The sequence below is a fragment of the Dendrobates tinctorius genome, unplaced genomic scaffold (genome assembly GCF_039654945.1).
Source record: "Dendrobates tinctorius isolate UK_male_01 unplaced genomic scaffold, ASM3965494v1 ptg000213l, whole genome shotgun sequence".
Lineage (NCBI taxonomy): Eukaryota > Metazoa > Chordata > Amphibia > Anura > Dendrobatidae > Dendrobates > Dendrobates tinctorius.
In genome coordinates, this window is record NW_027361880.1 from 4,723,397 (window position 1) to 4,736,599 (window position 13,203).

General features: G+C 42.7%; 1 protein-coding gene across 9 annotated transcripts in view; it reads left to right on the forward strand.

Annotated features, from left to right (window-relative positions):
• The window catches only part of ZNF219 (zinc finger protein 219), a 95,143-nt gene that overhangs the window by 51,655 nt on the left and 30,285 nt on the right, over window positions 1-13,203 (forward strand). For 6 of the 9 annotated variants that reach the window (XM_073554771.1, XM_073554767.1, XM_073554770.1 and 3 more), the window contains 2 exons: window positions 433-532; window positions 1,092-1,140. The gene's annotated coding sequence lies outside the window, so the exon portion shown is untranslated. The other 3 variants (XM_073554774.1, XM_073554772.1, XM_073554775.1) reach the window with 3 other exon arrangements.

Consider the following 13,203-nt stretch of genomic DNA (forward strand, 5'->3'; position numbering starts at 1 on the left):
AGTGGTGATGGTGAGATATGGCGAGTCAGACACGTGCATGTATGCCGAGATATGTTATGTCATACATAGATAAAGCCGATATGAATATAAATAAATCATTGCTGACCACATATGTCTGCTATTGATTTACATGTGCTCTATCCCCTACCTACCGCTTATTAGATTAATACTGTGCTTGTAAAATGCATTTGTGACTCTCAGACTGCAAAGATCATAGGCAAAATCAATGTATTTTCTGAGAAAATCCCAGCCGCACATTTCATGTCCACATATATAGAAATATAAGAGATCTGCCCCAATAACTCAGGTGGGGTCTTCTCTCCACGCAGGTGGGATGCTTTCTAATACTGGACCCAGTGTGTCTATATGCCTGGTGTAAGGTAATAACAGCCCTTTCTTGCCTCTGTCTCATTCCTCTCTCTTGTCATTCAGACTGTGTCCTCATTATCTGCTGATCAATAAATTGAGTCTTCACTGAGATGTGAGGCACGAAATAAACAGAAACACAGAGAAATGGAGGCGGAGGAGACAGGTAATACACAGAACGAAGCGGTGCAGAAAAGAAACATAGCCTAGGTGAGATATAGAAGATGGTGAAGAGGGGTGAGAACAGGAATGGGTCAGAGAGAATATTAGGGGATGCAGAATAACAGACCTCGTGGTCCGAGGAGCAGAAGAAAGCACAGATATTCTATTATTTCAATGTATTGCGCAATACTAGCATTTTAATCCTCTCTATAGTAATAGCCAAGTCACAGTGCTTCAGAGACATGTATATAGACTTTTAATTCAGAGGTAGTTGCAGAGTAATCGCAGTCTAACATTGCATGTCGGGTGGTAGCATGTATTGCAGAGTATAGACTGCTGTAGATGGTGGCCTATCATTTGTGCTCTGGACATTAGGGCTAATGTTTAATCAGCTGATACATGGTTGCATTCGCCTAATATATAACATTGCTGATGATGCTTTTATAGTAATAATAATAATAGTAGCGCCTGTTTGGATCTGTGAGCAGTTTAGTAGTACCTGGTAATGTTAGCAGTAGATAAAGCATCGTAAAGCTAACAAATCACTTTTCTCCTTATTTCAGATGGAATCCAAACTTCCCTGAGTTCTTTTTTGGAAGCTGCAGTCCTAAGGTAGGAGACTGTTGTGTGTAAGGTGGCACTAAGCCGTGACCTAGCAGGTACACAGTCACATTACAGAGGCATCCACACATGTTCCAAGGCATCATGCATCATTTGTATTCTCCGGACGTCCGCATTAAATTGTTCCCTGAGACATGTGATGATGCACACACACAAAAGGACATACAGGCAAAACTGCTCCTTGTCCGTCCATCAAAATAACTCCCTTAACGTGGAGGACAAAGAGACAGGGCTAAAAAAAAGTGACTGAGGAGGGCATGTGACAGTGGAGAGATGGAAGAGACAAGCAGATTTGTAGAAATATAGTGCATGTGAGGTAATCTGCCGAGATGGGAACGACTGGAGCAAGAAAGCAGGTGAGAGAAGACAAGGATATAGTTCTTAATTCATCTTGACGATGCCTATATCTGTCTGTCTGTCTATCTATCTATCTATCCATCTATGTGTATGGTAGATATATATATAGATATATGCATCGCCAATATGTATTAAAATAAATATATATATATATATTCACATACGTGTGAAAGAGACACTGTGAGAATTAGAGTGCCAGACGAAAGGGCAAAGAGAGTGCAGGTGTGAGACAGATTGTCAGAGGAGAAGCCTCAAAGCAGATATTTAGGTGTAAGAGGGGAGGGACAGTGTTAGGATACAGACAGGAAAACTATGTGTAAGAAAGCCAGGGGGAGAGCAAATCAACAGAAAAGTGTAGGTAGATGAAAAGAGAGAAGTAAGCAGGCTGAAGAAAAGGGGAGACCGGAGGAAGCAAGCGATGAAGGGAGACATTGAAAGAGACAGTGAGAGAGATTATGAAATGAAAGAGAAAAAAAAAATCAGCCCAGAGAGAGACAGAGCAGTGTTGACAGACAGAAATTAATCAATAGGCAGACAGGAAGAGAGACAGGAGAGAGAGGCACTGAAAGAGAGACTGTTTAGAAAAAGAGAGGGAAAAGAAGAGAAAGTGAGAGAGAGAGGCAGTCAGTGAGAGGAGAGAGATAGAGGAGGAGAAGGGGGAGGAAGGGGGGCATCCATTTTTGTGGCGGGGATTTGAGCTGCTTTTGTGTAACTCTCCCTGAGAGATCGCATGCTTGATGAAAGGCCCTTAGAAAATGCAAATTGCAGCACGCATGAAAAGCACAAAGAGGCATCTCGCTGTCCCTGCCATGGGTTTAATTCTTCACCAACCACGTAGCGCTGACGTCGGGAGCAGATAATCTCTTCTCTGCCCGGGAGTGTGAGTATAACACACAGACTTTCCTGCTCGGGGAACACTATTTTATCCATTTATTGTCCGGGATTTTGTACTCTCATCCTGCATAAGGGTCTGGGGAGTGCGGACGAAGTAAGGGATAGGAAGGTATATTTATTTCTAGTGGGGGGGTAATTTTGGCTTGCTTTTCTTTTCGGAAATCGTAAAAGAAGGGAGAGGAAAAAATGAATTATTGGTTAAAAAAAACTTAGCAGGTGCAGAGGGTACTAGAGAGGAGGGGGAGAGGGAGAGAGAAGGAGAGGGAGGGTATAGGAGACAGAAACGGGAGAGAGAGAAAGAGAGGAAGGGAGGAAAAGAGGAAAGAGGGAAACGAAGAGAGAGAGGGGGCGGAGAAAGGGAGTGAGAGAGAAGGAGAGAAACAGAAAGAGGAATGTGAGATAGTGAGAGACAGGGAGAATACAGAAGGATGCAGAAAGACATCGGACAGACTCCGAAAGAGAGATGGGAGACAAGCGTCAGCATGCAGAATCTCACATAGACCGATTCCAAAGTGTGCTAAAATCCACGGAAGAAACATTAACGGAACAACGGGGCAACTTTTTTTTCCCTTTAAGTGTGTGTTTTTCTCTCTCTCACTCCTTCTTTGCTGTGCATGGGAAGGGGGGTAGGAAGAGGGGGAATGTGAGAATAAAGGAGGGAGGGTTAGGGGAATGAGAGGGTCTTTGTACTGTGAAGCAGTGGGGGGGTGAACAGTGTAAAGGAGGGGGAGCCACAGAATAAGGTGAAAGGGTTTTTGGTGAAAGAAAGAGAGGACAGGGTGCAAGAGGGAGGGGAAGGAATGCTGTCTTAACCCTATGATTACTTGATTGAGGAGTAGGTCATTTTATAAGTCCCTTAACCCATCTTTCTGACAAACAGGCCTGCAGCCCTTTGCTTGATATACTTTTGGCTGAGAACAGGTTAAGTGGGGTGCAGCAAAGGGTGGGTTTTCACCCCCCGCCCCACATATACATGCCCGCCTGTCTGTCTGGGGCCTGGGCAGGGAGGGGGTAGAATGAGGCCTTGTGATTTTCTGTCTCTCGCTCTCTCTGTCTCTATTACATGGCTGAGTGAGTCTGAGTAATGAATGTGTGATGAAATTACACGGGCGCACACATACACACAGGAGTATGCACACGTATATCCAGATATGGGGATATATATATATATATATATATATATATATATATATATATCTTGTCACTATATACAGAGCTGTTGTTCTTGAGAACACGTATGAGATAGCCGTGAAGAACACAGGTACATGTGAAGCTGGCGAGATGTACAGGAAATACTCTAGGTTTACTTTCTCATGCTTTCCTAGGGAGATGCACACTAAAGAAAAAATAGGCATTGAGAAAAAGTTAGAAATCCACAGTGACGACTGCTACAGAAACTCCTAGTAGTAAAAGTTAAGGCTTCTAATCGTAGAATAACATATAGGGAGCCTGCATGTTTTATATAGGAAATGAAACCAAAGACAGGCAAGCTTATCTTATACCAGGAAAGAAGTGTGTATTTTCTGACATTTTCCAGTTGTTCCTTGCACATTGTCTGCTTACAGTATACGTAGTAGCGATGGATTGAGAATAATGCTGCATTGTAAAGTGTTGCATACTGTGTTTCAGGAATAACATTATTCACTGTGGTGAGGAGACATGATCCTCCTACTTCATCTGTGCCCCAGAATGTCTAATGGCGACTGCTTGCACAGTTACAAAGGCACAGGGATATGCAGAATACAATCGGGTACAGACACCAGCTCAGAGCGTTAGAAATAGAAGTTTCCGTACACAAATGTCAGAATACATGTAAAGGAGCACAAAGATATAGGCCCACAATAATAGGACTGACATTATGTGTTTATTCTTAGGGATGATGAGAGCCCTGCTTGTGATATAATGTAATACAGGAGGTGTAAGGACCTCCTGGTGTGAAAATGCTCCATGTCACATATTATTTCTCCAAAGTATCCCGGAGCTCTGAAAATCATAGAAGAACCAGCCACCCATCTGGTGCATCTAGGGAATGGCAGGTGAAACTGTGCTAACCACATGGTGCATCCCCGTAGGGAACACATGGTGACCACACAGCTGATATTACTGGCCTTGGTGTTCATATAGAGGAAGGCGGCATACACCTGATGACTTTTTATACTAATGGCTGTAATGGTAGAGATGTTTCATCATATAGGTCTGATCTATTCTTCTCAGCCTGGAGCATACTATCAGGGCCTCTCCTCCAGCAACCTCATATTCACTTAGACTAACCAATGTGTTTGGTAATTATCAGAAGACTGTAAATACACTAACATGTTAAATCCTCAAGAGAATATGTAGTTGCCCAGACCACACAATAAGCATGCCATCTCCAGCAATCGTACTGAGACCAGCAAATAATAGTGTAGAAAGACTGCTGTGAGTAGTACTAGCATGGGGTCTCTCGTGTGACTCACCTGAGCTTTATTGTATAGTTTATAGGTGTGTAGGTGTGTCTGTATGTATATTTGTATATACAATGTGTATATACATATGTGCGTGTATATATGTGCAATAAAAAAAAATATATATATAATAAATATCAGCACACAATTCATTCAGGGAGTCACGTAGGGTTATTCCTGAGGTTTATAATTTGATAATGTCTATGTGATACAGATAGTTTTGTACATAGAAGCATAATAATTGAAGACTACGATGTGTGCATTTTCTAGAAAACCTGGATATCATACAACAGGACATTTATTTTTAACTTCTTAACTCTAAAGCTTCATTCACACATCTGTTTCTGTCATTACATTCATCAAAAATGGATTGTTTTTCTCTTTTGTGTGATCCATTTTGCATCTGTTTTGATTCTGGGTTTTTTTTCTCATCCATTTTTAAAAATAAAGCAGTTAAAGAGAACCTGTCACCATGAGAATGCAGTCTAATCTACAGGCCCCATTTTATAGAGCAGGGGGAGCTGAGTAGATTGATATATAGTTTTGTGAGAAAATATTCAGTATAACTTGTGATTTAATCACTTCTGCTCTTTCTGGGATTTTCGGTCCAGTGGGCGGACCTGTCAGTGATTGCACAGTTACACATAGAAAGTTGTCAAGCACTGATAGGATCGCCCACTGGACCGAAAATTTCAGAAAGGGCAGAGTATTAAATGAAGAAAAACACAGGTTATTCTGAATCTTTTCTCACAAAACTATGTATCAATCTTACTCCACTTTCCCTGGTCTACAACATGGTACCTGCAGGTTAGAATTCATTTTCTTGGTCCTGGTTCCCTTTAAACTGTCTGAACTTTTTTCTCCCATTGACAGTGAGCAATGGATGAGTTACAAATTGATGGAAAAGCTGATGGAAAAGGGATGTTCTTGTTTTTCTATTAGTTCTTGGTGAATGCCCTTAGATTTGAATGGCTGAATCTGATCAGCAAAAATGGATGAGTCTAGGACATGCACTGATGGTAACGGAATGGACACTCGGATCCGCTTCTAAATAACAGATGTGTGAATTGTTCCATTGAAATCTATGGGTGACACGGATGAGAAAAAAGATGCGCGAATGTAGTGTGCACAAATGATTGTATACAAATTCTCAATTCTGAATATTTTTGTATACAAATGATTCATTTGTATAATCACACCAGCTCTGTTTCCAAAAATCGGAAGACTGGGTATTTAAATAAGGCCATATTCACATTGCGCTTTTTGGGCTCTGTTTAACATACTGTATACATGGGGAAAATTTCCTGACCGTAAATGGAGGATGTAACTGTTGCCTAAGATCCATCTGTCACCCATACACTATAATAGTATGTGGAGCAGAAACATCAGTGGATGGCATTATAGCCTGTGCATGATGGATGCCACTGCAAGGGCTCATTCACACTTGCGATGAAATCGGACAAATGCAATCCAATAAAAAATCGGATTGAATTTGGACCAGTGTTATTCTACAATTGTGTCTTCATCTGCGTTTTTTTTTCGGAAAAAAATCGCAGCATGCTGCAATTGTAATTGGAAATCGGATCGCATCCCGCAATAGAAGTCAATGAGTGCGAGAAAAAAAATCACACAGCACTTGGTCCATGCGAGTGCTGTCCGATTATTACACACCGATTGTATTTGAAAAGCCGTCAATTCATATGCGGCTACAGTGAAATGGCACTGACTGGTTTGAATAGAATATATAGAATAGCTATATACACATAGAATACATATATATATATATGTAATATATAGTTGGTGGGGTAATAGTTGGTGGGGTTGATGTCACCTTTATCAGGTGACATCAAGCCACGAGGTTAGTAATGGAGAGGCATCAATAAGATGCCCCCATTATTAACCCCATAGTCACATTGTAAGAAAACACAGACACCGAAAATAAAGTCCTTTATTTGAAATAATGACACAGACTCCTTTAATATTCTTAATTAAACCATAGTTACGACCTCACCTAATTCCTGTGAAACCTTCGATCTCCTGTAATAAAAGTAAAATAAAAAAACATGAATATACCATTCCTGTCCATCGTTCTGTCCCACGCCGTAATCCATGTCTGGGTGATATACAGTTTTCAGCCTGGACGTCACTCAGGCTGCCCTCCTTTCCGGCCTGAACTGTGATGACCTCTGGACCGTGGGAAAATGCCAGTGATGAGGTCACCGCAGTTCAAACTCAGTGTCTTCTTCACAGATATATATATGTGTGTGTGTGTGTGTGTTTTGAAGAACATTTCGTTTGAAAACGATGTGTAAATGACAGAATTGCTGTATGTGAAAGCTCACGTTAAAATCGCATTGCAGTAGGATAGCAATCGCACTGCATTCGGATGTAAATCAGATGCTAGGTGTGAAAAATTGTACTCGCATGACACTTGCATTACACTTGTCCGACTCTCCTGCATCAAAATCGGACCGATTTTTATATTGCTAGTGTGTCTCCAACCTAAGGCCGGGGTCACACTTGTGAGTGCAATGCGAAAAACTCGCACGAGTCTCTCGCATCAATACCCGGCACTGCCGCCGGCACTTGGGGCCAGAGTGTGTGGCTGCGTGTATTTCTATGCATCGGAGTGGCTCTGGTCCCGAGTGCCGGCGGCAGTGCTGGGTATTGATGCGAGAGACTCGTGCGAGTTTCTCGCAGTGCAGTTGCAAGTGTGACCCCAGCCTTAGGCAAATGGCATCCGATTGCCTGTGATAGATTCTTTACTTTGACATCCATCTACAGGCCGCCACCATTTTAAGAAATGTATATGATTTTTACTAGACTCGACAGGAGTCTAGTGCACCCGTACCACAAACACAAAATGAGATAAATACATAATTGTGCTTTATTCCTCCAATGCTCAGGTTTGTCCAGCTCAAGTAAACATGCATTCATTCCCTGTGGATGCTGGTGAGCGTGGACCAGTTCACAATTGCATATAGTTACTTAAAAGGAGTTGTCCAAATTTAAAAAACAAATAGCCACAAAGCAGGAAATGTGGTAAAGGAAAAAATTCTTATACTCACCTGGTAATTTGCTACTTGCACCAGTGCTGTCACTCTGGTGTCCCACTGGTCTTTGTAAACTGTTCCGCAGTGATGAAATGTCTACCATGACCATGGGACTGCTGCAGCCAATCACTAGCCTATTCAGGCACACCTTAATTATACCTCCATCACCACTGAAGTCATTGATTGGCTGCAGTGTTCACATGCCCGTGTTGGCACATCATCACTGCAGAACAGATGACATAGACCACCAGAATGGGGACTGATTTCCCAGGTGAGTGCAAGTTAATTTTGAATGCATGTAACCAGCTTTGTGAACATTTAATAAAATCTCAGACAAGCCCTTTAAGGGAACCACTAGTATCAGGAAGGTAAAAACAGCATGGCTGATGGCATTTTCTCCCAAGAGAGAATGCTTTAGGCTGTGTGACAAACTCCCATATCCAGTCAATGGAGAGCTGAACAGACAGCCAATAAAAGGCACTGCCAATATACATATATACACATACAAAGAAATAGTCATCGCATGCCTGATATAGGATGAAATATTGAATAAATCGGCAAATAATGAACATAGAATTGTGAAAAATCAGACCAATGTCCCATATCGCTGCAAGGCTTCCAGTAATAATTCATAGGGTCACTGTATTATTAGCCCTGAAGGTCTGGAGGATAGGTCTGTAGTTCTGCTCAATAAATCAAAGACACAATGCTTCATTATTTCCACTCTTAGCCTAGAATAAGGGGAATGAGGTAATGAGCAGAAAGTGAAGACAGCGTGACACATGGTTACAATGAAGGGTGATTCGTGGCACAAATATTTATTACTCACTAGTATCAAACTTACGGCTGGATTTGTTGCAGACCTGTATGAACAGTAGATATTTAGGATAGTGTTGGTGAGGAAATGTGGCTGTATGCAATAAAAATATCGGAAAGAGGAGGGTCTTTGGTCTACCCAACTTTGCATAACAGGATGATAGCACAGTTGAAGCATGCATTTGGCCCAATAATATGTTCCCATAGGATCTGTCTGCTGTGGGGAAATCAACAACAGCAAAAAACACTAGTTTTTGTTTTGGAAACTCTGCAGCACATTTCACCCGTTGCAATGCATGGGCAAAATCCGCTGTGATATCTGCATCATATGCTGACACGCCATAGATTTCAAATCTGCAATCTGATTGATTTATGCTGTGGATTTTCTCCGTGAATTCTGTGCTGTACAGAAGCATCATATGGTACTTTTCCTGTAGGAGCAGAGCTCTGTGCATACAGCGTCCAGTGGAACATGGCAAATTTTTGGTTAGATTTTTGGGAAAACTGACAGAAAAAATGCTTTGTCCACCACTGCATGAAATCAGTATTTATGAAGCCACATGGACTGCACGACCTTCTACATCCTGTCAGGGCCAAACTCCAGGACCGAAGACATGATTGCTCAGTTTAATTTTTGTCAGCACGTGGTACCCAAGATCATATCCATATAGATTACTGTATCGAAGCTAGTGTGATTGTCTCTATAAATAGAATACAGGTTTTTATGGAAGCATTATTAAAATATTTTACAGTCAAACATTAGATGAAAGTCAGCTGAATTCGCCATTTTCTGTGGAAACAGCCAACCATATGGAGACCTCCCAACAAATGCCGAAGGATTGCGGGTTGTAATTTCAGTAGCTGATCCTTAGTTTCAGGGAAGAAGAGTCTGGCAGCTTTTTTCTCCTCTATCCCATTTGAAAATACAAGAGCACTCAGCTTGGCTCTTATATGTATTGGGAGCTCCGGAGAGATGGCTGTCTACCATCCAAACATTTGTTCGAAGTCTATCTCATGTATGGCCAGCTTTAGATATGTGAAGTGTTACCTCCGTTGCACACAGACACATGATTTGCTCTTCCCATCACTCTCATGGAGTTGGAATGGACTGGCAAGACGTATGCCCAACTACAATTCCATTCAAACCTATCTTTGCCTTGTGAATGGGGGCCGGTGACTGCTGTCCCCATTATAGCAATCTTTAAGGTTCCCAGTAGCTGGACTCCCACTGATCTAAATCTTATCACCTATACAGTGTACAGGGAATGCATATTTTTTACTGAAATACACCTTTAAACTAAAAATGTTGCTTCTGTACAGACTAATAAATGCCATAAAGAACCTGCTAGAGTTCCTCCTGGTAAGAATGACAGCAACAAAATCTAGTGAGAAATACATGTATAGTGTTTTTTTCTCACATATAAAATGTAACACCAACCAAAATAAAATTCAGTCACCACTCCTTACTCCAAACTACCCAACCCCAGACTTCACGTCACTATAGCTTGGAATGTATGGAGAATGAGAACAAGGGGGGATTTACCTAAAACTGAATTTCCTGTTTTGAATGAAGCCAGTTATAAACTCCTTCTTGACCAGGACTTGATGATACTACTGAAATAAGTTTACAGGGGAATATTTGTTTTATTGCTGCATTTTAGATTTACAGCAATGTCTCAAATTCACTGATTAAAGATCAGTATAACTATGTCACTTAGGCCGTCATTTTAAAATTTGTGCATTCATCCTTATTATGCCGGGATCACACTACCGTGTAAATAAGGAAAATCACACCCAGAAGCGGAGGCAATTAGGTCTGCATATTATACATTGCAGCATTGAATATTAATAGGGAAAACTTAACACTCATAGCAAGAAGGTAACGGACCCCCAGAAGAAGCTGTTGCGAAAGGTTAAACTAGGGGAGATGGGAGAGTAGCCATTGTGGTCGGTAAAGCATTGCTTATTTCATGGATGTTTTTTGGTCTTTCTAATATAGTTTCCTATGATTTGCTGCATTTTTATTTATCTTGGAATATTTTGGTTAGTACCTCCTTGCTATACATGTTATGGTTATGTTTATGTAGGGTTCCCTTGTACTATTCACTCATGCAATGTATGTCATCCAGACTCATTTCCCTCCACTTGTGTGTGTAATGCTCCTTTACTTCCACTTTAATGGAATGTATCCTAATCTATTGAATGGATTATTTAGCCCCTTAATGACCACCAGTATGTCTTTTTACTGACCTGCGTTATAAGAGAATAGTATTTGACAGGTGACTATTCAGAAGCTGTCGGCTGTTCACTCTAGCTGACAAGTTGCTGCATCAGCCACAATCGGTGTTGGCACCAATCATGGCCGTTTTACCCCTTAGATACTGCTGTCAATAGTGACTACAGCATCTAAATGGTCAACAGTGTAGGGGCTCCCTCTTCCACCCCATTGGCACCCTGAGATTTTGATCGTGTTGTCCTGATGTTTGTCATGGCAGTTCACGGCCAAGTAATGGCCTTAAAGTCTGCCGGTCATAGCGGCCTGTTCAGAAGTTAGCGACATTTAGGTGGTAAAAATCTACTTTTTTCATTCCTGTCTTGTCACTTTGTATTGATTCCTGAAAAGCACCTGAATGATTAATAAACTACCTGAAAGCCATTTTGAGGCTGTGTGGCCATGATGCGATTTTTAAGCGTTTTTGCTGCGATTTTCGGCGCGAAAACGTTTAAAAATCGTGTACAGAACACCCCCCATGCATTCCGCCAATGCTGTGCTAATGCTGCGCTTTTTTCCGCGGCGGAATCGCATCGCGGAAAAAATCGCAGCATGATCATTCTTTTGTGCGGAATCGCAAAGAATTGCCGCGATTCCGCACCCAAAGGAATGCATGAGAATCGCTTACTTCCCGCATGTGGCTATGCCCACCAAGCGGGAAGTTAAGCGTCTCATGTGCGGTTGGTACCCAAGGTGTGGAGGAGAGGAGACTCTCCTCCAGGCCCTGGGTACCATACCCCTGTAAAAAAAAAGAATAAAAAATAAAAAATCGGGGTATATTTACCTTCCGACGTCCCGCGCTGCCATCCCGGGCCACAGCGTTCCCAGTAATGCCTTGCGGCAAGGTCCTGTGATGACGTGGTCTCGCGAGATCGCTATAGTAACGCGAGACCAACGTCATCACAGGTCTCGCAAGGCATCGCTGGGAACGCTGAGGCCCGGGATGACAGCCCGGGACGTCGGAAGGTAAATATACCCCAATTTTTTATTTTTTTTATCATTTTTAACATTCTATCTTTTACTATTGATGCCACATAGGCGGCCTCAAGAGTAAAAAGCTGCTCACACTTGTCAAACACTATGTTTGACGAGTGTGACCAACCTGTCAATCACTTTCCAAGCGATGCTTCAAATCGCTTGGAAAGTGCTTGAGAAAATCGCGACAGAATCGCGGTGAAATCGCGCGGAAAAAAACGCGCGATTTCTGGGAAGGAGTCCGGTTTTCATTGTGCGTTTTAAAACGCTACGTGGGCACATAGCCTGAATATATTGACTTCAAAACTGAACAGGTCCGCAGACATGAGGGAAATGTTATTTAGTAATGTTTTTGTGTGAGATACGACTGTCTGGATTAAAGGGATAATCGTTCAAAGTTTGAAAATTGCTAATTTTTTAAATTTTTGCTGAAATTTCTGATATTTTTAGAACAAAACGTAAATCAACTTAAATTTACCATTAACATAAAGCAGGGGTGGGGAACCTCCGGCCCGCGGGCAACATGCGGCCCGCAGTGACTTTTCATGTGGCCCGCGGACAGGTCCCTGGAGTCCCCAATGCTCGGGCGGCAGCTGTATCCTGTCAGCTGCCGACCCTTTAACCCCCAACTGCACGGGCACGCAGCGTTCATTACAAAACGCTGTCTGCCCTGCACATGATGATGTCGTCTGGGTGGGCGTGGTTAGCGTCTTGGTGGGCGGGGTTAGTGTCTGTGTCTTGGCGGTTTTTAGCGCCCAATGCTCTCCCGTCCACATGTCCCAGAAGAGGAGAGATGGATCCTGCATTGCTACCAGAGAGTCAGCGATCTCTGCGTGCCCGCAGCTCTGTGCCTCCCCGGGGATCTGTGCCCTCCAGCTATGTGCCCCCCGTGATCTCTGTGCCCCCAGCTGTTTCCACATGTGATCTGTGCCCCCCACCTATACATATCCCCTGTGATCTGTGCCCTCCAGCTATGTGCCCCCCTGTGATCTTTGCCACCCCAGCTATATGCCCCCCTGTGATCTCTGTGCTCTCCATCTATGTGCCCCCCTGCTGTTTCCCCATGTGATATCTATGCTCCCTGTGATCTGTGCCCTCCAGCTATATGCCCCCCGTGATCTCTGTGCCCCCAGCTGTTTCCACATGTGATCTGTGCCCCCCACCTATATATACCCCCTGTGATCTGTGCCACCCAGCTATATGCCCCCCTGTGATCTATGTGCCCTCCATCTATGTGCACCCC